Below are 21,449 nucleotides of genomic sequence, written 5' to 3'. Positions count from 1 at the left end.
GAGGGCCCCAAGGGCTGGCCAGGTGGTGAGTGAGTGGAGCTGTTTGCAGCTACGGATTCCGGGGGCCGTGGCAGGACCGCATTCCTGGATCCCGCCCGCCCCTCCCTGCCCCACAACTCCGTCCCGCCCTGTGGGCTGTGGGAAGTGGAAAAGCCTGGTTGAGCAACTGCGAGGGCTAAGGCGAAATCCCTGTTTACTCAGCCTCTGTCATCTCGCCTTGTAACTGATGCCCGACTCACAAACTTAATCCGGGACAGTCACGGCCGCCTCCGCACCCTGCGAGGTTCCCATCCCTCTCCGGGTCAAGGCCAGACCCGGATTCCCAGCCCAGACCGCCGGCGGGCTCCCCCGTGGGAGCCTCCAGCTTAGGGTGGGCAAGCTCTGCTCACAGGTTTGCTCTTGACCTCCCGATTCAGCCGCCTGCTCGACATCTCCAGCCGTCACACCGGGTCCTTCCTCCGGGTCTGGGCCCCCTGCAGCCTTTCAGCAACGGGCAAGCCTGTCTTTCCAGCTGCGTGGCTCACAGCCCTCAAAAGCTTTGGCACCCCTGTTTCCTCCCCCTGCTTGGGTTTCGTTTGCCAGGTAAGCCTATGGGCCCCTCCTTCCAAATAGATTTTTTAAAAAGGTGCCCCGCCCACCGCCGCCCCCTCTGGGTGAGATGAAGCCATCACCCTTGTGTCCCTGGTTTCTTACAGGGGCTGCCCGGATGCTCTGCTAGGTCCTGGTCTGTTGTTCTTTTTTTAATTCATTTTTGAGAGAGAGAGAGAGAGAGAGAGAGAGACGGAGCATGAACGGGGGGAGGGACAGCGAGAGAAGGAGACACAGAATCCGAAGCAGGCTTCGAGCTGTCCTCATAGAGCCTGATGCTGGACTCGAACCCACAAACTGTGACATAGGACCCGAGTCGAAGTCGGATGCTCAACTGACTGAGCCATCCAGGTGCTCCCTGCTCTGTTGTTCTTACATAACAAGTCCGATTGTGTCACTTGGGTCCTCAGGACGTGGCGGTGGATCCCCATGATGGTGGAGTAGAGTCGAGGAAGCCCTCCCGGTGGCCGGTGGGGCACTACGTGACCTCAGCGCCTGCACCCCACCCCCTCATCCCGCTCATCCTTCCCTTGCACACCAGCTTCCACCGTGTCCCTGCACACGTCCCAGGCATGCTTCCTTGTGAGGGTCTTTGTGGCCCATGTGGGTCCCCCAAAGATGTCCAGTCTAGAGCCTGGGACACAGCAATCAGGTTTTGCAGGTGCAGTTGAGGCTCTCAGGATGGGGAGAGGGTCCTGGACTATCCGGACGAGCCCAGCACGAGGACAAGGGTCCTTGTGAGATGAGGCAGGAGGGCCAGGTCAGCAGTTGATGTGACAACAGAAGCAGGAGGTTGAGCGATGCTCCGAAGGGAACATATGCCAGGGATGCGGCGGCCTCTGGGGACTGAACCGGGCGAGGTTCTGTCTGGGGGCTTCTAGAAGGAGCTGAACCTGCTAACACCTTGGCTTCGGCCCAGGGAGACCCCTCTAGGCTTCTGACCTCCAGATCCGTAAGACCATAAATCTGTGCCGGTTTGAGCCCCTTCTTTGCGGTCATTTGTCACAGTAGCCCCCTCAAGAAGAGTAACCTACCGATTCATCTCAAAATCTTGTTCACTCTTGCCATGCCTACTTTTTCCTGTTCTTCTTCCTCTTCTCCATCACTTACTGCCTTCCAGCAAAACCCGACCTCATACCTGTGTGTCAGGCTTGTTGTGGCTTGGGTGTCTGCCCTCATGAGAATGCAAGCCCCGCTGGGATGTGGACCTTTTGTCTTGTGACCAGTGCATCCCAGCACCTAAAACTGTGTCTGGTCTGTAAGAGGTGCTCAGGAAGTATTTGTCCAATGAATGAGTAAATTAATAGATAAATGGATGGATGGGTGAATGAATGAATTAATGGAAGGAAGGAAGGAAGGGAGGATGGATGGATGGATGGATGGATGGATGGATGGATGGATGGAGGTGAGTGGATGGATGGATGGATGGATGAGTGAATGGAAGGATGGATGGATGGATGGATGGATGGAGGTGAGTGGATGGATGGATGGATGAATGAATGGAAGGATGGATGGATGAATGGATGGGTTAATGAATGGATAAATGAATGGATAGGTCAGTGAATGGATGGATGGATGTATGGATGGATGGATGGAGGTGAGTGGATGGATGGATGGATGAGTGAATGGAAGGATGGATGAGTGAATGGAAGGATGGATGGATGGATGGATGGGTTAATGAATGGAGAAATGAATGGATAGGTTAGTGAATGGATGGATGGACAGATGGAGGTGAGTGGATGGATGGATGGATGAGTGAACGGAAGGATGGATGGATGGATGGATGGATGGATTAATGAATGGATAAATGAATGGATAGGTCAGTGAATGGATGGATGGATGGATGGATGGATGGATGGATGGAGGTGAGTGGATGGATGGATGGATGGATGGATGGATGAGTGAATGGAAGGATGGATGGATGGATGGGTTAATGAATGGAGAAATGAATGGATAGGTTAGTGAATGGATGGATGGACAGATGGAGGTGAGTGGATGGATGGATGGATGAGTGAACGGAAGGATGGATGGATGGATGGATGGATGGATTAATGAATGGATAAATGAATGGATAGGTCAGTGAATGGATGGATGGATGGATGGATGGAGGTGAGTGGATGGATGGATGGATGGATGGATGGATGAGTGAATGGAAGGATGGATGGATGGATGGATGAGTGAATGGAAGGATGGACGGATGGATGAATGGAAGGATGGATGGATGGATGGATGGATGAGTGAATGGAAGGATGGATGGATGGATGGATGAGTGAATGGAAGGATGGATGGATGGATGAGTGAATGGAAGGATGGATGGATGGATGAATGGAAGGATGGATGGATGGATGGATGAGTGAATGGAAGGATGGATGGATGGATGGATGGATGGATGGATGGATGGATGGGTGAATGAATGCATGGATGAGGGAGTGCATGGTTCCATGGCCTGGATTTCTCTCTTCTTCTACTTGGTTCTCTTTGCCAGTTGTCCTCTAATAAGACCATTCCTGGGTCACCTCCTCACAAGGCCTCTCCCCTCTCAGGGCTTTCTGTTGGTTGTTCTTACTGAGTGCCCAGTGACTGCAAATGGCCCAGCTGTTGGCCATGCTCTCTGGCATAGACCGTACTGTAGCCAGGCACTTCAGGACTTTTTTTTCTATGTGTTTCTTACAGGGGATTGTTGTCTGAGGACCCGTTTGTCCCCAACCCTCACCTCTTATTTCACCGGAGCAAGATGAAGATCCTTAGGGGGGTGGTCCTGCTCAGGCCGAAGGGGTCCGGCCCGGCTAATTTCCAGAGCCTTCTGGGCTCAGGCGTCCTGGTGCTACTATGCCCCAACCGAGTGACCTCTTTGGGGGCTCCTGTCACCAGTGTCACCCCCGGACACCAGTGCCTTGCTCACAGCTGACACTCAGAACTTGCGTAGTTGGTGGGTGAGGTGAGGTCTCACAGGAGGGTAAGAGGTTCTTCCCGGGGACGAGGGATGGCAGAGACTGATGGGTTTGTCTCATCAACAGCAACTTGTGTGGAGGTTGGTGTGTTCGGAAGGAGGACAAGAAGCAGAGAGAAGAGATAGTAGTAAGGATGGGTGAGCGGGTAGGGCAAGAATTGTGGGTGCTTTGGGCTTGGGGGCCCCCAAAGAGTATGGTGCATGGCAGGGAGGAACAGAGAAGGACAAGGGAGGTGCACTCTCTGGGCTGAGGGTCGCTTCCCCAGGAAGCAGCTGCAGGCTGTAGGGGGTGACCAGTTGGCTGTTAGGGAGACTCCTTCCCGCTGTCTTCTCTGGGGAGGACACATTTTGAAACACTTCCTGAGCCGGGGAGGGAGGTGATGCATTGCGCCCCCCCGCCCGCAGATTGCTGATGAAGTGTGGTTAGTTAGAAACCTCCAGCTGTGTTTTTGCACCCCCCCCACCTCCCTGGACACCCGCCCCGTCCCACTGGGGGCTCCCCTCCCTCCCCGGTCCTCCCCCTGCCGGCTGGTGACTCACTCGGCTCTTGTGCAACGGTGCGGGCTCTCGCTCCCCGAGAAGGGCTGTTTTCCTCTGTGCCATAGCTCCCGTTCCTGATTTACGTCTTTTCATTTGGGCTAATGCTTTCCACATTTAGGTCTGAGGATTAGTGCGTGGCTCATGGCTGCAACCACCAAGGTCCCAGTGCCCAGCTTGGGTCTGGCCCCAAGAGGGCAGGCAGCCAGCCAGACGGAGGAGGGACGGGGGTGGGGGGGGCAGGAAGCTTGGAGCTTCACCCCCCCGCCCTGGGCTGTCCTGCCTCCAGCCTCCCTGCCTCCAACAGGGAGGCAGAGGAAACCACACAGCCTGTTCTCCAGGCTTGCTTGGGACACGTTCTTGTGCCTGGCTTTCCTGTGGAGGGCTCACATCTTGGAGTGGTGTTGAGAGGTAATTGTCCCTGAGCCTGGTGACTTCCTGCGGAGGAAGCCACATCTTTGGGAAGTGAGAGGGAGGTGCACGTGGCAGGGTGTGGAAAAAAACGTTATCTTTGTGGTTTTAAAAGCCATCGCACAACTGGGTGTGTGTGTGTGCGTGTGTGTGTGCTTTCTTCTTCTTTTCTTCTTCTTCTTCTTCTTCTTCTTCTTCTTCTTCTTCTTCTTCTTCTTCTTCTTCTTCGAACAATAATATTACCTTGGTTGCTATGGTATTGTTGTGGGGGTGGCTAATTGGATGCAGACCGGATACAGGCTGGTTTCTGGTGTCCATAGTGATTATCATACTGCAGCCGTGGCACTTGCTTCTAGTTTCTTCCCTAGATTGAGAGGCAGGCAGGGGATCCCTGGGCAGTGGCTGTGGGCACCCTGCCCTATCGGGGCCACTATGGTGTGGCGACACGTTGGTTGGACATGGGACCCCGAAGCCCGGACTCAGTCCCGGGGAGCTCATCTCCGGTCATTTCCGTGGCTGGAATACAGCCCAGGTTTGCTGAGGGCTGGGAGCGTGGGAGCTCCTCCTTGGAGGTCCTGGACCACGGGGGAAGCGATGCCCACAGCAGGGAGAAAGAAGTGTCCCTGGCAGCCCCCGGGAGCCATAGCTGGTGTGAGGCTGGTAGCATGCACCCCACGCACCTGGCAGGTGCCGTTTGCGCTGAGATCGCAGCCTCAAAGCAGAAGGGTGTGTTTGGGGTGCGTTTTCGACTTTTTGTGGTGTATACGTACCAGAAGCGTCTCTTTTTTTTTTTTTTTAATTTTTTTTTTTTTTTAACGTTTATTTATTTTTGGGACAGAGAGAGACAGAGCATGAACGGGGGAGGGGCAGAGAGAGAGGGAGACACAGAATCGGAAACAGGCTCCAGGCTCTGAGCCATCAGCCCAGAGCCCGATGCGGGGCTCGAACTCACGGACCGCGAGATCGTGACCTGGCTGAAGTCGGACGCTCAACCGACTGCGCCACCCAGGCGCCCCCAGAAGCGTCTCTTTATTTAATTCTGTGCTTCTGAATAGGTGACGGATAGATCAGGCCTGCTGTTCGAAAGGTACTGAAGAGTCTAAAGAAAAACACGTGGCCTCCTCGCCACACCGGACCTCCGCCTCCGCCTGTCAGTTCCCCTCCCCAGAGGCAAACAAGTTATCGGTTTCCTGCGGGCAGTTCCAGAAACCGCGGGCATTTACAAACACGTGCGCGTCTTTATTTTCCCTCGCGCAGGTGCTCGCTGCTCCTGACCCTCTGCACCTTGCCGCGGCCGCTGCTGTTTTTGCAAACCCACAGCCGTATATCATGGAGTTTAGTCGGTAGCAAGAGTGTCCTTTTATTTTTTTTTTTTAAATTTTTTTTCAACGTTTATTTATTTTTGGGACAGAGAGAGACAGAGCATGAACGGGGAAGGGGCAGAGAGAGAGGGAGACACAGAATCGGAAACAGGCTCCAGGCTCTGAGCCATCAGCCCAGAGCCCGACGCGGGGCTCGAACTCACGGACCGCGAGATCGTGACCTGGCTGAAGTCAGACGCTCAACCGACTGCGCCACCCAGGCGCCCCGAGTGTCCTTTTAGTTGATTGCCTCTCCCTGTCTGGCCCCATATGTCCCACTATTGCTCTGGGCGGGAGGTGGGGGGCATGTGAGTGGATGGGGGCTCTCCAGGCTCCCGAGGGCCACAGGCAGAGGACCCTTCTGAGCAGTGGCCCAGGGCCTCTGCAGGCTGACAGGTTGTTTTACAGGCTCTCGGGTCTCCGGGTGAGGGGCCTCCTTTTGCCGTCTGAGTTTCCTGCTCCATTTCCAAGCTGCTCTCCTGGTCTCCCCCTGCTTCTCCCTCTCTAATCTCTACCTTTCTCCACCTCACCCCTGCACCAAGCAGTTTCCTCAACCTGCTGCGTCTGCTTTCTACTCTCCAAAGATGGCATCCTTTCAATGGGCAGGTGGACCTGGCTGGGCAGAAATGCCCCTCGGTTTTACTTTTTTTTTTTTTTTTAATTTTTTTTCAACGTTTATTTATTTTTGGGACAGAGAGAGACAGAGCATGAACGGGGGAGGGGCAGAGAGAGAGGGAGACACAGAATCGGAAACAGGCTCCAGGCTCTGAGCCATCAGCCCAGAGCCCAACGCGGGGCTCGAACTCCCGGACCGCGAGATCGTGACCTGGCTGAAGTCGGACGCTTAACCGACTGCGCCACCCAGGCGCCCCTAACTTTTAATTAGTTATATTTAAATAGTTCTGTGGGGGGGGGGGCACCTGGGTGGCTCAGTTGGTTGAGCATCTGATTTCAGCTCAGGTCACGAACTCATGGTTCGTGGGTTCGAGCCCCGCGTCGGGCTCTGTGCTGACAGCTCAGAGCCCAGAGCCTGCTTCGGATTCTGTGTCTCCCTCTCTCTGCCCTCCCCCTGCTCGTGCTCATGCTCTCTCTCTCTTTCAAAAATACACATTACAAAAAATTAAAAAAAAAAAAGATTCTGTGTCTCCCTCTCTCTCTGCCCCTCCCCTGCTTGTGCTCTGTCTCTGTCTGTCTCTCTCAAAAATAAATAAACATTAAAAAAAAAATCTAAACAGTTCTGTGTGCACAGCGGTCACATATTGGATTTTGTGTGTCCGCTTCTCAGGATGAGAATAAAAATCTGCGAAGCAGAGTGTATTTGCTATGTGTTGAATCAAGTCAAAATAGCTGGGGTTAGGGAGGGTCCCAAATTCAAACTTGGAATACTGGCCTTCCTCGAGGAATTTTGAAAAAAAATTTTTTTTCTTTCTTAGGTTTATTTATTTATTTGTTTTGAGAGAGACAGAGAGAGTGAGTGGGGGAGGGGCAGAGAGAGAGGGAGAGAAGGAGAATCCCAAGCGGGCTCCACACTGTCAGCACAGAGTCGGATGCGGGGCCTGAACTCACAAACCACAAGTTTGTGACCTGAGCCGAAACCGAGAGTCGGACACTTAACCGACTGAGCCACCCAGGTGCCCCTCGTTGGGAATTTGATATCCTCGGCTGGACGCGGCAGGCCCTGAGCTCAGCGTTGTGGGCACAGAGGTGAGCCGAGCAGGCCAGTCCTGTCCAGATGGGGCATCTCGTGCTGGGTCTCAGCACATGAGTTAAACCCAGATCCAGGAGTTCAGAAAACCATGGTCCTTGCACACTTAGAACTTCCTTGTCGTGTTAATGAAGATGAGGTGTATTTGTCTCCTGTTGCTTCTGTAATGAATTAACATAAACTTAGTATCTTAAACCACACATTTATTCTCCCCTGGTTGTGAAGGCCCAAAGCCTGGAATGAGTCTGGGTTTTTTTTTTTGTTTTTTTTTTTCAGGCTTATTATTTATTTTGAGAGAGAGAGAATGTGAGTGGGGTAGGGACAGAGAGAGAGAGGGAGAGAGAGAGTCCCAAGCAGGCTCTGTGTCATCAGCGCACAGCCGGATGAGGGTTGACCTCCTGAACCGCAAGATCATGACCTGAGCCGAAGGCAAGTGTTGGACGCTTATGTCCAATTGAGCCACCCAGGCGCCCCCCTGAAATGAGTCTTCTGCAGCTAAAATTAAGGCGTCAAAGGGCTGGTTCTTTCTGGAGGCTCTGGGGTGCGGAGGGAGTAGAGTCTGTTTCTATCCTTTTCCGTGCTCTCGAAACTTCTTCCTTGGCTCGTGGCTACATATCATAATGCCTTATCTCCCCAACTCTGGCCTCACATAATGTCTTCCCTCTTTGCTCTGTGTCCCTCTTACAAGGACCCTTGTGATTATATTTAGGCCCCACCCGGACAATCCAGTGTGACCTCCCCATCTCAGGATCCTTAACCTCCTCACGCCCACCAAGTCCCTTTTGTCATATGAGGTTAACGCCTGCAGGTTCCCAGGTTCGGGGTCTGCCTGTGTTTGGGGGGCCATCTTTGGCCTGTCGTGAGGGGTGGCTTTCTTTCTTTCTTTTTTTTTTTTTTAATTAAACTTTTTTAAACACTCATTTTTGAGAGAGCATGAGTGAGGGAGGGACACAGAGAGAGAGGGAGACAAAGAATCCGAAGCAGGCTCAAGGCTCCGAGCTGTCAGCACAGAGCCTGACGTGGGGCTCAAACCCATGAACTGCGAGATCATGACCTGAGCTGGTCAGACGCTTCACCGACTGAGCCACCCTGGCGCCCCAGGGGGGGACTTTAAGTACTTGAAAGAGGAAGTTTGGGTGACAGAAGGGCATTTGCTGAGTCGGTCACTTCCCCGGATGTTCTGAATTGGTGGGAAAGAGCAGAGCTTGAGCAAACCATCTTTGCGGGACTGATGTCCCAGAAGCAGTGGATCTCGAATTGGGTGGGTCCTCGAATCTCCTAGGAAATGTGGGAAAGGGACAGAAGCCCAGACCCTGACCCACTTCAATGAGCCTGGCCCTTTGTGTTCTTTGTGAACTTTCGGGTGACTCCGGTCCTCAGCAACGCCTGAAAACTGTCGCTCTGGGGAGTCCTCTCCGGGATCATCTGTGTGCGGGCCTGTGGGAGGTGGAACTTCCTGTTTTCTGTAAGCAGCCAGAGCCAGCCTACAGACAGGAAGTGTGGGAGAAGACCAGAGGAGGGGCCTCCTGGCTGGCAGAGGAAATGCCACCTGTGTCACACCTGGGAGGCGAGGCAAGGTGTGGCTTCGAGAAGCAAGAGAGAGAGAGTGCTAGGAGCAGAAAGGCCTTCCTGGCCGCACTGAGGTAGGAACCAGCAGGCCCTGCTTGGGGACACGGAGGCCATTTATGGGGCCAGACGGGGCAGGGGCGGGGAACTGATTTGACAAGAGGGGTGAAGGTGACCCATTTTGGGAGAGAGAAAGCAGAGGAGGGGCAGAGAGAAAGAGGGAGACAGAGAATCCCAAGCAGGCTCCACACTGTCAGTGCAGAGCCGGACGCGGGGCTCGATCCCGTGAACCGTGAGGTCGTGACCTGAGCGGAAGTCAAGAGTCAGACAGACGCTTCACCGACTGAGCCACCCAGGCGCCCCCATAATGCGTTTGTAGTAAGTGAGCAGAGTGTGTCGGGCACTGTATGTATGGGCACGGGGCAAGGGGCTGCAGTGCCGTGGCAAGCAGGACCCATAGGGACGCTGGTGTTGTGAGTATACTTTGGGGTGAGGTGGCCTGGTGGAGTTAGACAGTCAGCGGGCAGACATAAATAATCAAGAGACATAGCCACAATCACGTGATTGCGCATGACTAACTGGTGGCTTCTTTAGGTGGAATGTTCCGGGAGGGCTTATGTGAGGAGGTGACTTAAAAAAAAAATTTTTTTTTTAATGTTTATTTTACTTTCGAGAGAGAGAGAGCACGAGCTGGGGAGGAGCAGAGAGAGAGAGAGAGAGAGGGAGACACAGAATCTGAAGCAGGCTCCAGGCTCTGAGCTGTCAGCACAGAGCCCGACAGGAGGCTCGAACTCATGAGCCGTGAGATCATGACTTGAACTGAAGTTGGCAGCTTAACCGACTGAGCCACCCAGGCCCCCCTGAGGAGGTGGTGTTGAAGCTGACATATAGACCAGCCATGGGAAGAGCTGGGAGAAGGGCTCTTTGAGCAGGAGTGACAGCGAGTGCCAAGGCCACGAGGAAGGGCCAAACTCGCCCCATCCAAGGAGCAGCTAGAATAGCACAGTCCGTAGAACTTTCCGCAGAGATGGGAATTCCATATCTGGGCTGACCAATTGGCCACCAGCCGCACGGGATAGCCGATCGCTTGAAACACGGTTAGTAAGACTTAGGAACGGAATTGCACGTTTTGTTTTCATTTTGGCTGACTTAAATTTAACTTTCAGTAGCCACGGGAAGCTGGTGCCTTTTCTGTTGAACAGCACAGGGGCTAACGGTCCGTGTGTCTGGAGAGAATCGTGTGAAGTAAGAGGAGATAGAGAGAGGCCGGACTTCATTGCTTCGTGCATTAGGCTACCTAGTCTGGGTTTCTTTTTTCTAACATGGCGCAAAGCCTTCGGATGGGCTTACTTGAAAGTTCACATGATGTGATTGATGTTTTAGAAGTAAGTTCATTCTGGCTGCCACGTTGAGAGTGAATTGTAGGGGGGGGGGGGTAAGGGTGGAACAGGAGGCCAGTTAGGTCCTCGTGAGGATACGGGGAGAGCTGCTGGTGCCTTGGGAACAGGGTGGACACGGTGGAGCCAGAGAAACATGGATGGATTCCGAATGGCTTTTGGAAGTGGATCCGGCAGGAGTGGACGGGGAGGGGATGGGGAAGGCGGGAGAATTTGCTAATCCTAGATTTGGGGCTCAAGCAGCAGGAGGGATCATGGCGCCATTTGCTAAAACGAGGTATGGAGAGCACATGTCCTTTTGGTTTGCTTTGTTTTTGGAAGCGACGAATATAGGCTCTTTTAGGGGTTGGTTAGAGATGTCTCTTGAGCATCCGTGTAGAGACGGCAGGTAGCCAGGTGGTCATGGGGAGAGGTCAGAGCTAGAGAAAGGAAATCGAGGGTGTATAAAGCCAGGGGGGACAGACAGGGTCAGGCCACTGAAGAGAGTGCGTTTATGGAGAAGAGGGGGAGGGGCAGGAGACTCCTATCCCGTTTGAGCTGGAGCATCCGAGGAAGATCCAGAAAGACCACTTGAGAAATGTGAGGTGCCCATGGCAGCCAAGAGAAGTCATTCTCTTGGTTTCCAGAAGGAAGAAACGTTGAATGCTACTGATTGGCCAAGGACTCGAGAAGAATCCAAGGTCAGCAGCATGGAGGTCATGGGTGACCTTGGGAGAGCCGGCTCAGTGGAGGGAGTAGCAGAACACTGGGGCTAAGAAAGTAGAGGCCATGACCACAGGTACCTCTTTTGGGGAAAATATTTGCTGTGACCAGAAGCAAAGGAATGGGCGGGACCCGGAGGAGTGGGGATCAAGGGATATTTTTGTCTTTCTTTTTAAAGCTATGTGTTATGTGCTGATAGGTAGAAGGCAGGTAGTTTGCCTTTGACAGGAGGAGGGCCTTTTAGTCGCCATAATGGCGGGGTGGGGGGGAGGGACGGCTGCACATGTGAGCCCTGATGGAGTTTGGGCCAAGGGTTGATGAGCAGTTACTGTCCAACTGCTCCTGTCTTTCTCAGTGAAGCGAGAGGCAAGACCGTTATCTGAGACAATAGGTAGTTGTCCCAATGGTGGAAAACAGTCCACAGGGGTAACTACAAGAGGACTGCACATGGCCGCATGGCTCGGATTGTGCTTCTCAAACTTGAACATGCAAATGGATCACCCAGGGATTTGTTACGATGCAGAGTCTGGTTTTTTTTTTTTTTTTAATTAGAAAAAAATTTTTTAATGTTTATTTTATTTTTGAGAGAGAGAGAGAGAGAGAGAGTGCAAGGGGAGGGGCAGACACACACACACACACACACACACACACACACACACACACACACAGAATCTGAAGCAGGCTCCAGGCTCCAAGCTGTCGGGACAGAGCCTGACACAGGGCTCGAACTCACAAACGGTGAGATCATGACCTGAGCTGAAGTTGGAGGCTCAATCGACCGAGCCACCCAGGCGCCCCAGATTCTGGTTTCTGATGACGCTCCTAGGGCATGTTGACGACGCTGTCCTTGGGTCCCACTTTGAGTGAATGAGACTCCACAGCGCTTGTGCAATGAGAAGCTTAAGAAGACATGTGGTTCCCTGATGTGTCCCAGAGATGCCTAAGTCATTTGCCCATTGAACTTACACTTCAGGCAGAATTGAGCAAGAATTGAGTCCCTATTCGAGATTTGCAGCCATCCATCGAAAGGCAGGTTCTTTTCAGCCTACATGTCCATCAACCGATGATGGATAAAAAATACATGGTGTATGTACATATAATGGAATACTACTCAGCGATCAGAAAGAATGAAATCTTGTCATCTGCAATGACGTGGATGGAACTAGAATGTATCACGCTAAGCGAAATAAGTCCGTCAGAGAAAGACAAATATCATACAATTTCACTCATATATGGAATTTAACGTACACAGCAGATGAACGTAAGGGAAAATAATATAAAAACAGAGAGGGAGACAGACCATAAGAGATACTTAAATACAGAGAACAAACTGAGGATTAATGGAGGGGTGTTGGGTGCGCGGGGGATGGGCTAAATGGGTAAGGGGCATTAAGGAGGGCGCTTGTGGGGATGAGCACTGGGTGTTATATGTTAAGTGACGAATCACTAAAATTCTAATTCTGAAGTCATTATTATACTATATGTTAACTAACTTGGATGTAAATTAAAAAAAACAACGATAAATAAAAAATAAAAAGACACCTCACTGTAGGTATAAAAAATAAATAAATAAAAGGTTCTCCTCAATGTCAGACCTATCTGGGGGATCTTTTAAAAAAAGAACAGGGCCTGAGTATTTCGATTTTGATTGGGATTCTGAATTAAGGGATGTAGGGTAGATTCCCAGGGTTCCCTGTTTTTCAGAAGCTCCCCTGGTGATTCTAATGTTTATCCAGGCTTGAGAAACACTGATCTAAAATACCAGGTCAAGGGGATGATCATGGGAGTAAGTGGCCAAGGTGGGGTGGGGGCGGGGAGGCCCCTAGGAGGTGCGGGCTCCTGTCTGAATAAACAACTTGAGTCACCCCAAGTTAGCATGCCGAGGCTGTTGTGGCTGTCTGATTTTACATAGTCCTTTGAAAGACATGCCTGTCAGCCAGCAGGAGCAGTGTGCCCATCAGTCTCCCCTTCTGGAATCTTCATAGGATCCTGGGATGGCTCCTTGGGGCATCTGGTCTCCCTTACAGGGTTCGTGGGTTGGGGGACCCATTCGGGCCTGGGGAGGGAGTTGCTCAGATGGTTCTGCCAGTCCTTACTGGTCCTAGCCCTTTAGACAGTTTCAGAGAAGATTCTCCAACAGAGGGGCCCCTTGAGTCCTGCAGCCCGGTCATGAGCGAGGCTGGTTGCGAGGCTGAGAGCCCAAAATGTGATGAGGATGAATCGTCCCATCCAGTTGCCCAAAGCGATGACAAGAATCACAGTAGAAGCCAGGGCCCAAAGCATCTCTTCATGTGGCGAGGAACTAATGCCTCCACAGCCAGCAAAGGGCCTGAGGTCTTCCAGCAGCTGTGCGATCAGATTTGCAAGTGGATCCTCTTCCAGTTGAGATGATCATGGGATCATGGGCACCTTGATCACGGCCGCGTGAGAAACCCCACTTGAGGCTCAGGGTCTGGGCAAACTGGACCCAGGTCTCTGATCTGCAGAAACCGAGGCGCTAAATGTTTGTTGTTTGAAGCCATTAAGTTTTGGACTAATTTGTTATGCGACGCTGTATAACACACAGAAGGGACCAAGGCCGCATCGCCAGAAGGTTCCGTCTCTTTACTTTCCTGTCTGCTGCTTCATTTTCTGCCTTAGCGACCTCTTCAGAAGGATTCTACACTCTTGGTGATCCTTAAAAAAATAATAATAAATTAATTTAGAAAGTAAGAAAAAGAAAGAAATCAATGAGTGGGTAGCTTTCAAATGGAGCCGGGGGTGGCCTGGTTGGGTGGCCGCGACAGCCTCATCCCAAAATGGTCACTGGCAGGATGTGGAAGTGAGGGGATCCTTGACGTCGGCCTGGGTGTGATTTGAGAAAACCGCCCCAGCTCTGGGGCAGATGGGGAATCAGATGGTCCGTGTCGTGGAGGTCAGTGGAAAAGCCTCGAGGCCTGAAGGCCAAGGCTTTGGGGAGACCAGAGGCAGCGAGGGCTGCAAAGAAACCGATGGGGAGGGGTGTTCCTGGTTTTACCTGCGTGTGAGAGCATTCGGGTCACATCCAAGCGGAGAGAGTACCTACCAAGTGATCGCGCTGGCGAGGACATCAAAGCAGGCACGGGGACACCATTCTTTTGTGTAGGCTGGCGGCAAGATTTTGATCACGCGTGCTAATAGGAGGCAGGGTGGCGGGCTGGGCTAGGCAGACAATGAAATTAACCCTCGAAAAAGCCAAGGCTGCGAGGAGCCCCATAAATCACCTCGATTCAACTGTCTGTCAAACCTGAGTAATTCCTCCTGCAAGTCTTTTTTCCACCAGCAGTTTCCGGTTCCTCCTCCTGAGGCTTTAGGACTCCCCAGCGAGGAGGCAAATAAATGGATCTCCGCCTCCTGCTTTCTTCTCTCTCTTTGCCTTCTTGGTCTCCTGTGTAGGCGCTCAGGAGCTGCCCTCATGAGCTAAGAGCATTCCTCATGCCCAGCAGGAGAGAAGAGAAAACTCCTGGCCCTTCTCTGTCCCTGTCGTATGCTTCTGGGGGGGGAAGTGGAGGTGGGCGGTCTCCAGTGAGTCTGGGGAGGAAGTGAGCTGATCGTGCTCTGGGGTTTGGGGTACGTTAGATTTATGAGAGTCCAGCGCTGGGGAGGAGGGCCGGGCAGAGGGCCCTGTGTGCCCTGGCATGCTTAGCTGGTGCACCCAGGGTGGCCAGTTTTGCGGGAGTCACGGAGGCACAGCTCTCTTCCCGATGCAGTGTTGTGTGCACGGGCACGTTTCCACTTTTGTACGGGGCTCCGCCCGGGTGGGATCACTCTCTCCCATCTCGCCGGGCAGGCGGAGTGTTAGAGGATTCAGCTTGTGCGTGGCCATCCCACTTGGCTGCTTCCACAAGAATCCCGGCGGTGGGGGGTGGGGGGAATACGACGGAGGAGCAGGTCCGGAAGCGTCTCTTCCTCCGTGCCAGGCATAGGAAGTGATCTGCCACACCCACCCCAGGGCCTTGGAACATGCCTCTGGGAATCACTTGACCCCGTGACCATGTTTAAACTTTTCAGGCCGGACGGACGTACAGAGTCTCTGTCTGCTTGGCAGAGAAGCCAGCGTCGACGGCAGAGGCCTCGCAGGGCCACACGGAACGAGTTCCTTCGTGGGGATGAGCGCATCCTGACTCTGTGGCCGGCTGGTCGGGCGGGTGCTGTTTGAAAACAGAGGTGCGGCGGAGGGAGGGCTGGACGGCGCGTCCCCGGCTCCCGCTGGGTTTCCCATGACTCACCGAGGTGCTGGACAAGCTTCGGAGACTTGTTTCGCAAGCGCCAGGAGACGTGCGGAGGAGGTCGTGGGAGCACTGTGCGGACAGGTGCACGTCCTGGACCCAGCGCTCGCCTTCACGCCCGTGGCCACAGCACGGTCCCTCAGCTTTTTTGGTCATTTATATTCAGGAGGCGGTGAGTTGCTGGTACGGTGGCTGGCGGGGGAGGGGGACGAGTCTGTGTGATCCCGGTGCCTCCTCGAATGCCACCGTGTTCTCTTCCCCCCTCGGACCTTGGGGTGAGAAGGCCTGGCCCACCTTAGAAGACTTCCTTTCTGCTTGGTGCCTGGGTCACCTGATGGCCCTGCCCTCCTCTTGGGTCCATTCTTTGCAAGGAGGGCTGTCCTACCTGTGGGGGGTGGGTGGGGAGTTGTGGTTTTAGTGTCTGCCTCCCTGGCCAGCCTAGTCCTGGGGTGGGGGTGGGGGTGCAGGTGGGGGGGGTCCCTGCGCGTCCCTCTTCTCCAGTTCACGTCTTCTAGCAGCTCTTTTGCCCAGTCACCCAGTGGAGCCCCCCAGGGAGGAGAAGGGGGCAGCGTGAGGTGAATGGGAGCGTCCTGACGGGAGACGGGGACTCCCTAGGGTCTTGCTGGTGGCAGGAAGTGGGTCCAGTGCACGTTTGTATCCGCCTTCCTCCCTGCCCCCAGCGAGGGCTGGAGTTGCTAAGCGCGGGCCTGCTGTGTCCGCCTGCAGATCTGGCCCGAGGCACGGAGCCCGAGTGCGTTTTTACAGTGCTGAGGTCATGGGTTTGCAAAAACTTGGAAAGCAGAGCAGCCTGGACCATGGAGCTCGCGGAGCCCATGGCCTGGCGTTTGCACGTGTGCCCTGGACAGCCTTGAACCAGTCTCACCTGACTTACACGCCCGGCGGGTTCTGGGTATCCCAGGGAGCAAGCACAGCCTGTGGGGGATCAGGACCCGGCAGAGCCTGGGGTGTCTGAGCACCTGTGCTCTGCCCTCTCCCTCCGGTTCCGGGAAGGAAGTATTTATGGAGCACCTCGTGGGCACGATGCAGAGAGGACAGTGGTGGCCGCTTTGGCTTCAGGGCCAGCGGGGGAGGCCAGCCGTAAGCAGGCATCTGCAGGAAATGTGTGCAGGGCATCACAGAGGCTCAGAATAGGGGGACGAGCAGGACGGGGGGGGGCACCTGGGTTGCCTCGCGTCGCTTGAGTGTCTGACTCTTCGTCTTGGCTCAGGTCGTGATCTCAGTCTGTGAGTTCGAGCCCCGCATTGGGCTCTGAGCTGACAGTGCAGAGTCTCCTTGAGATTCTCTCTCTCCCTTTCTCTCTCTCTCTCTCTGCCTCTTCCTCACTCTCTCTCTTTGGAACAGAGGTTCCAAAGGGATGCTCGGGAATCAAATCCGAGAACTTGCTTCCGTACTGTTTGTTTTGTTTTGATTTAGAAGATGTTTGGTCTGGCCCGGCTGAGGGATGGGCAGAGAGGTAAGATGATGAGGGAAGGAAGTTGTTTCTTCTGATAGGACCCGTTCTATTGCCGGGGTTAAAAACCAGCTCAGCGCTGCTGAAGCAAAGCAGGGAACGTTGGACTCCCCTGTCCCTCTCCATTAGCATATATAAATATATACGCATATATAAATATATACGCATATATTTATATAGATGGGAGGGAGTGGTTTGGGAATGGAATTTGGTTTTGGACATGTTGCCTTTGAGATGTCAGTGGCCTGTGTCTTTGAGGAAGAGTGTGGTTGATCCCATGAGTGGGGCCCGTGGAGGGACTGGGGAGTGATCCAGAGAGAGGGGGGCAGGCACAGAATCCGAAGGGGGCTTCAGGCTCCTGGCTGTCAGCACAGGGCCCCATGCGGGGGCTCGAACTCATGAACCGCAAGATCATGACCTGAGCCGAAGTCGGATGCTTAACCGACGGAGTCCCCCAGGCGCCCCTACAGTGAGCATTTGCCCAAGTCAGCCTGCCAACACCTGCGTGTCACAATGCCCCTTGGGATAAAAGTGACTCCCTGGTCAAATAACGTTGAACCTTGAACAAACGAATATTCGTTCGTTCTTTCACCACCTTTTTATTGAGCACCTGTTACATGTTAGGTTGGAGGTGTCCGGTGTTTCTAACAAAAGCCTCTGCTTTCACCGCTTAGGTTCTCTTGGGGAAAGCAGACGATAAAATAACTAGATGATGTGCTTTCGGGCTCGTGAGGTACTGTTTTCCCGTCGCAGAGCAGAGGGCAGTGGGAGGTGATGTTTTAGATGGTGTTGACAGGAAGGCTCTGTGGTCCCTGATATTTAAACAGACCCGAGTAAAATGAAGACGCAAGGAAAGAGTGTTGCAGGGGGAGGAAAAGTCCATGCACATGGGCCGAGAGGCGGACATACGCTTGACCCCTCCGTCGTGTCTGGAATAGAGGGAGGGAGAGACGGGGAGATCATTCAGGCTGCTGTGGACATGGGCTTTTTACTCTGCGGAAGACGGGGATCCACTGTGGAGATTTGAAGCAGGACGTGATTTTTTAAAAAATTTTTAATGTTTGTTTATTTTTGAGCGAGAGAGACAGAGTTCAAGCAGGGGAGGGGGAGAGAGAGAGAGAGAGAGAGAGAGAGAGAGAGACAGAATCCGAAGCAGGCTCTAGGCTCCGAGCTGTCCGCACAGAGCCTGATGCGGGGCTGGAACTCACAGATGGTGAGATCATGACCTGAGCTGAAGTCGGATGCTCAACCGACTGAGCCACCCAGGTGCCCCTCTCGGGATTGCTTCTTAAGGATTTAGTTGACAACCAAGGGTTAAAATTAACAGTCCTATGAAACCCACGGTCTTTAAAGACTTTTTTTTTTTTTTTTTAATCTGTTCTCTTCCCGCAAACCCACGGGAGCGCTTTCTTTTGGCGTTGAGGCAGAAACGGTCGTACTTTCCCTGAGCCCACTGGCTTCTTTTAAGGACCGAGGACCGTTCAGCCAAACGCACTGCCCTCCTTACACTGGCTGCAAAGCTCAGTGCCAGATCTGGGGCCCACCTCGTGTGCCGGAAGATTGCGTCACGGGTGTCCCTGACTTCTCCCAAACTTCATCATAGTTTCTTTTTCTTTTTATTTTTTTTTAAGATTTATCTTTCTTTAAAAAATATTTTTCCTTTTATCGAAGTACGGTTGGCACACGACGTTCCACGAGTTACGGCGAACAGCAGAGCGATCTGTCAGTGCTGTTAGAACACCACTGACTACATTCCCCACGCGGTGGCTTTCATCCCCGGGACTTACTCATTTCATAACTGGAAGCCGGGACCTCCCCCCCTCCCCTTCCCCTTACTTCCTTTGCCCTGTGTTCACTTCATTTGCGCTCTAGGTGTCTGGTCCAGGAAGAGGGAGCGTGGGGACGTGGATTCTCTTCCTCCAGTCCTGATGGTGACAGGGAAGCCTCATTTTGTGCTCCCTCTGTCCTGCCACCTTTTTTCCCTGCTCCAGTGTGGGGCCGGCTAGACTTGACTTTTCCTCCTGTGGGTTCGGTGCCCCCCCTCCCTCTCAACGCGGGAAGCAGCCACTGCACGGGTCGGACGGCAGCTTGCCTCGCGTCATTAGGGATGATGTACTTCTCTGGCGGAGACCCCGGCCTGCGAGTCCACACGGACCGCACGCTGAACTTGTGGAACAGCGTTTTGCAGTGCGCGTTGCTGGAGCCGCCCTCTGGCTGGGCCCGCACAGGTGCTGGTGACGCAGCCAGGGGCCAAGGCACTTTGTGCAGCGGGGAGGTGCTTGGGCTGCCCCTTCCTGAACCCCTCATCGCCGCTCAGAGTCCTGCAAGGTTCGAACCAGGAGAGATGTTCGCCAGCAGCCGGGCCGCCTGGGGTCCTGTCCTCATGCTCCCCTTCCCTCCCTCGGGCAACTGTCCCCCCAGTGCTCCAGGCACTGTCTGTGGCCACACGGGCTCCCTAGTTTATTCTCTCCCTCCCTCCCTTCCCCTCTCCTCCCTCTCCCCTCCCGCATCTTTTCTGAAGCACCACACGTGTTTTACCCCCTTTTGTGTACCGGAACCATCCCCGATGAGATCGTACCTTCCCAGCTCTGCTGCTGGGGGGCTTCAGGGTTTCACCCTCCCTCCTCTTCCTGACCCCCCCCCCCCCAAGGCTGATGCCATTTTTAGTTTTCAGTAACTTTCTTTATGGAGGATTCTCAAGATCCCGTGGGTTTGAGCACCCGAAGGGCCCTGGAACCTAGCTCGGATTCCATTTCTCTGCAGCCAGAGGGCCGCAGGGTGAAATCTCCCCGCAGAGACCCCCTCATGGCCAGCCTGAGCCCTTGAGGCATGTGGAGTCTGTCTTCTTTATAATGGTGAAGGCTTCCCAAATGTTTGAGGAAGCTGTTCAGAAAGCCCTCTCCATTCATTCATTCATTCATTCACTCCACATGAGTCAGAGAAGCTTTATTGATTTTCTTTGGTATGTTTGCAAGGTGTGTCTGCTGGGACCTGTGGGTAGTGTAGACACCCAGTGTGGACACTTGGCCCTCTGCGTCCCAGGGGCTTACAAGTTCGTGTCCCGGCTGGGACAGACATGGGCCACGTTCCAGCACACCGAGGCGGTGGTGGTGATGGGTGCCCCACCAAACGCATCCTGGTCCGGCACCCAGTCACTGCCCCCATGCCCCGGGAGAGGGCTTCCTGCTTAGCAGAGATTGGGGTAGTTTGGGTGCACAGCCCTCTTGGGGACGCCAGGCTGAGCTCGCTCGGAACCCTGGGCAGGTGGCATATCTCCGTCCCCTGGAGTCTCCTTCTCTGATGGGTTTTCCCTTTTGGGTTTTCCCCGTGCACACCCGAGCCTTGGGATCAACTCTCAAGAAACTAAGTGGGAACTCAGTGGGAACACAGGTTTCCCATTTGCTTAGAGGAAAAAAAAGGTAATGTTTTGCGTAACCGCTGGGATTTATGGGCCCTTAGCCGGTACCTGCTGATGCCCCGCGGAGGTCCTCTGTGGAACTCATCTGGGAGCTTGGAAGCCACGTCTGGTGGTCCAGTGTGTTCTCGTGGATCTTCCTCCCGCTGGGGTCTCTCTGGCATCCGTGCTCTGTCCCTTACTGCCCTGTCAACCTTTGTCCTCTGACGGTGACTTGGCTAGCCCCGATGTGTTATTCCCAGGAACAAGTGGTCACGCAGTGTCCCAGAAGTCTCCTTTTTGCCCTCTCTACGGTTCTGTGTGACGGAGCCTGAGTCCAGCCTGGGGTGATGCCCGGTCCACACAGCAGGATCTCTCGGGATTGTTTTCATCCACACTCCACCCTTCAGGATGCATTCACAAGCTTTGGTGTGAAGTCAGAACACTTAACCTGCCAGCGATTTGTGTGGGTTCCAACAGCCTCTGCAACCCACGTGCATCCCTTTTCCTGTCACCTTTAATTCCCTGTCCTCCGCTTTTGCTCAGACTCGGTCGCCATCCCCTCCGCCCATGTCCAGAGCCCGGGACGAGCCCAGGTTCCTCACGATGGTTTCGTAGCAGGGGCCGCTCCGGGTAGCGTAAATTTTGTGCCAAGGCGGAAGAGACAGGATCGCTGCTCTCCCAGCCTTGCAGGGACCCTCGGAGACCCTGCCTCCCTCCCAGATAGTGTCAGTGCCAGAGTGCACACATTCCAGGCTGATTAGCTAATGACTTTGGACCGGGCTAGTGCGATGCCAAAAGTGTGATTCACTCAGTTGCAGGTAGGGACAACGGTGAGCATGCTCCGTTGCCATGGGGACGTGAACACCGATTCATCTCCAAGCAGAAAGAATTCACTGCCACTCCTCTGGGATGTGGACGTCTCCCACACCGCTCCCCCGGGCACTCTGCTCTCCCTCGGGCTGCGGTGCACCCCTTCCCCCTGCCCCCCACCCCGTGTCCCCCATCCGCTGTCGCTCCCTCCTGGTGGGCGCCCTGGTCCCCCGGGTGCAGCGGACACCCCTCGCTGCTCTGTGGGTTCAGCCACCATCTAGCCACACCTCCGATGCCTCGTCTGAAG

At 53.9% G+C, this 21,449-nt stretch overlaps 1 protein-coding gene across 5 annotated transcripts in view; it reads left to right on the top strand.

The window, feature by feature from the left end:
- Positions 1 to 21,449, top strand: part of GAS7 (growth arrest specific 7) — a 220,527-nt gene that overhangs the window by 62,729 nt on the left and 136,349 nt on the right. The window contains exon 1 of one of the 5 annotated variants that reach the window (XM_086686021.1): positions 214 to 582. The exons of 2 other annotated variants lie outside the window; for them this stretch is intronic. The gene's annotated coding sequence lies outside the window, so the exon portion shown is untranslated. Of the gene's footprint in view, positions 1 to 213; positions 583 to 4,367; positions 4,487 to 15,616; positions 15,637 to 21,449 lie in introns of those variants that run through there. 2 more of the 5 variants (XM_086686023.1, XM_086686025.1) reach the window with 2 other exon arrangements.

Source organism: Puma concolor, chromosome E1 (assembly GCF_028749965.1).
Source record: "Puma concolor isolate L17-30 chromosome E1, mPumCon1.1.hap2, whole genome shotgun sequence".
Taxonomy (NCBI): domain Eukaryota; kingdom Metazoa; phylum Chordata; class Mammalia; order Carnivora; family Felidae; genus Puma; species Puma concolor.
The sequence above is the reverse complement of the archived record's forward strand: the minus strand, read 5'-3'. Positions and strand labels throughout refer to the sequence as shown.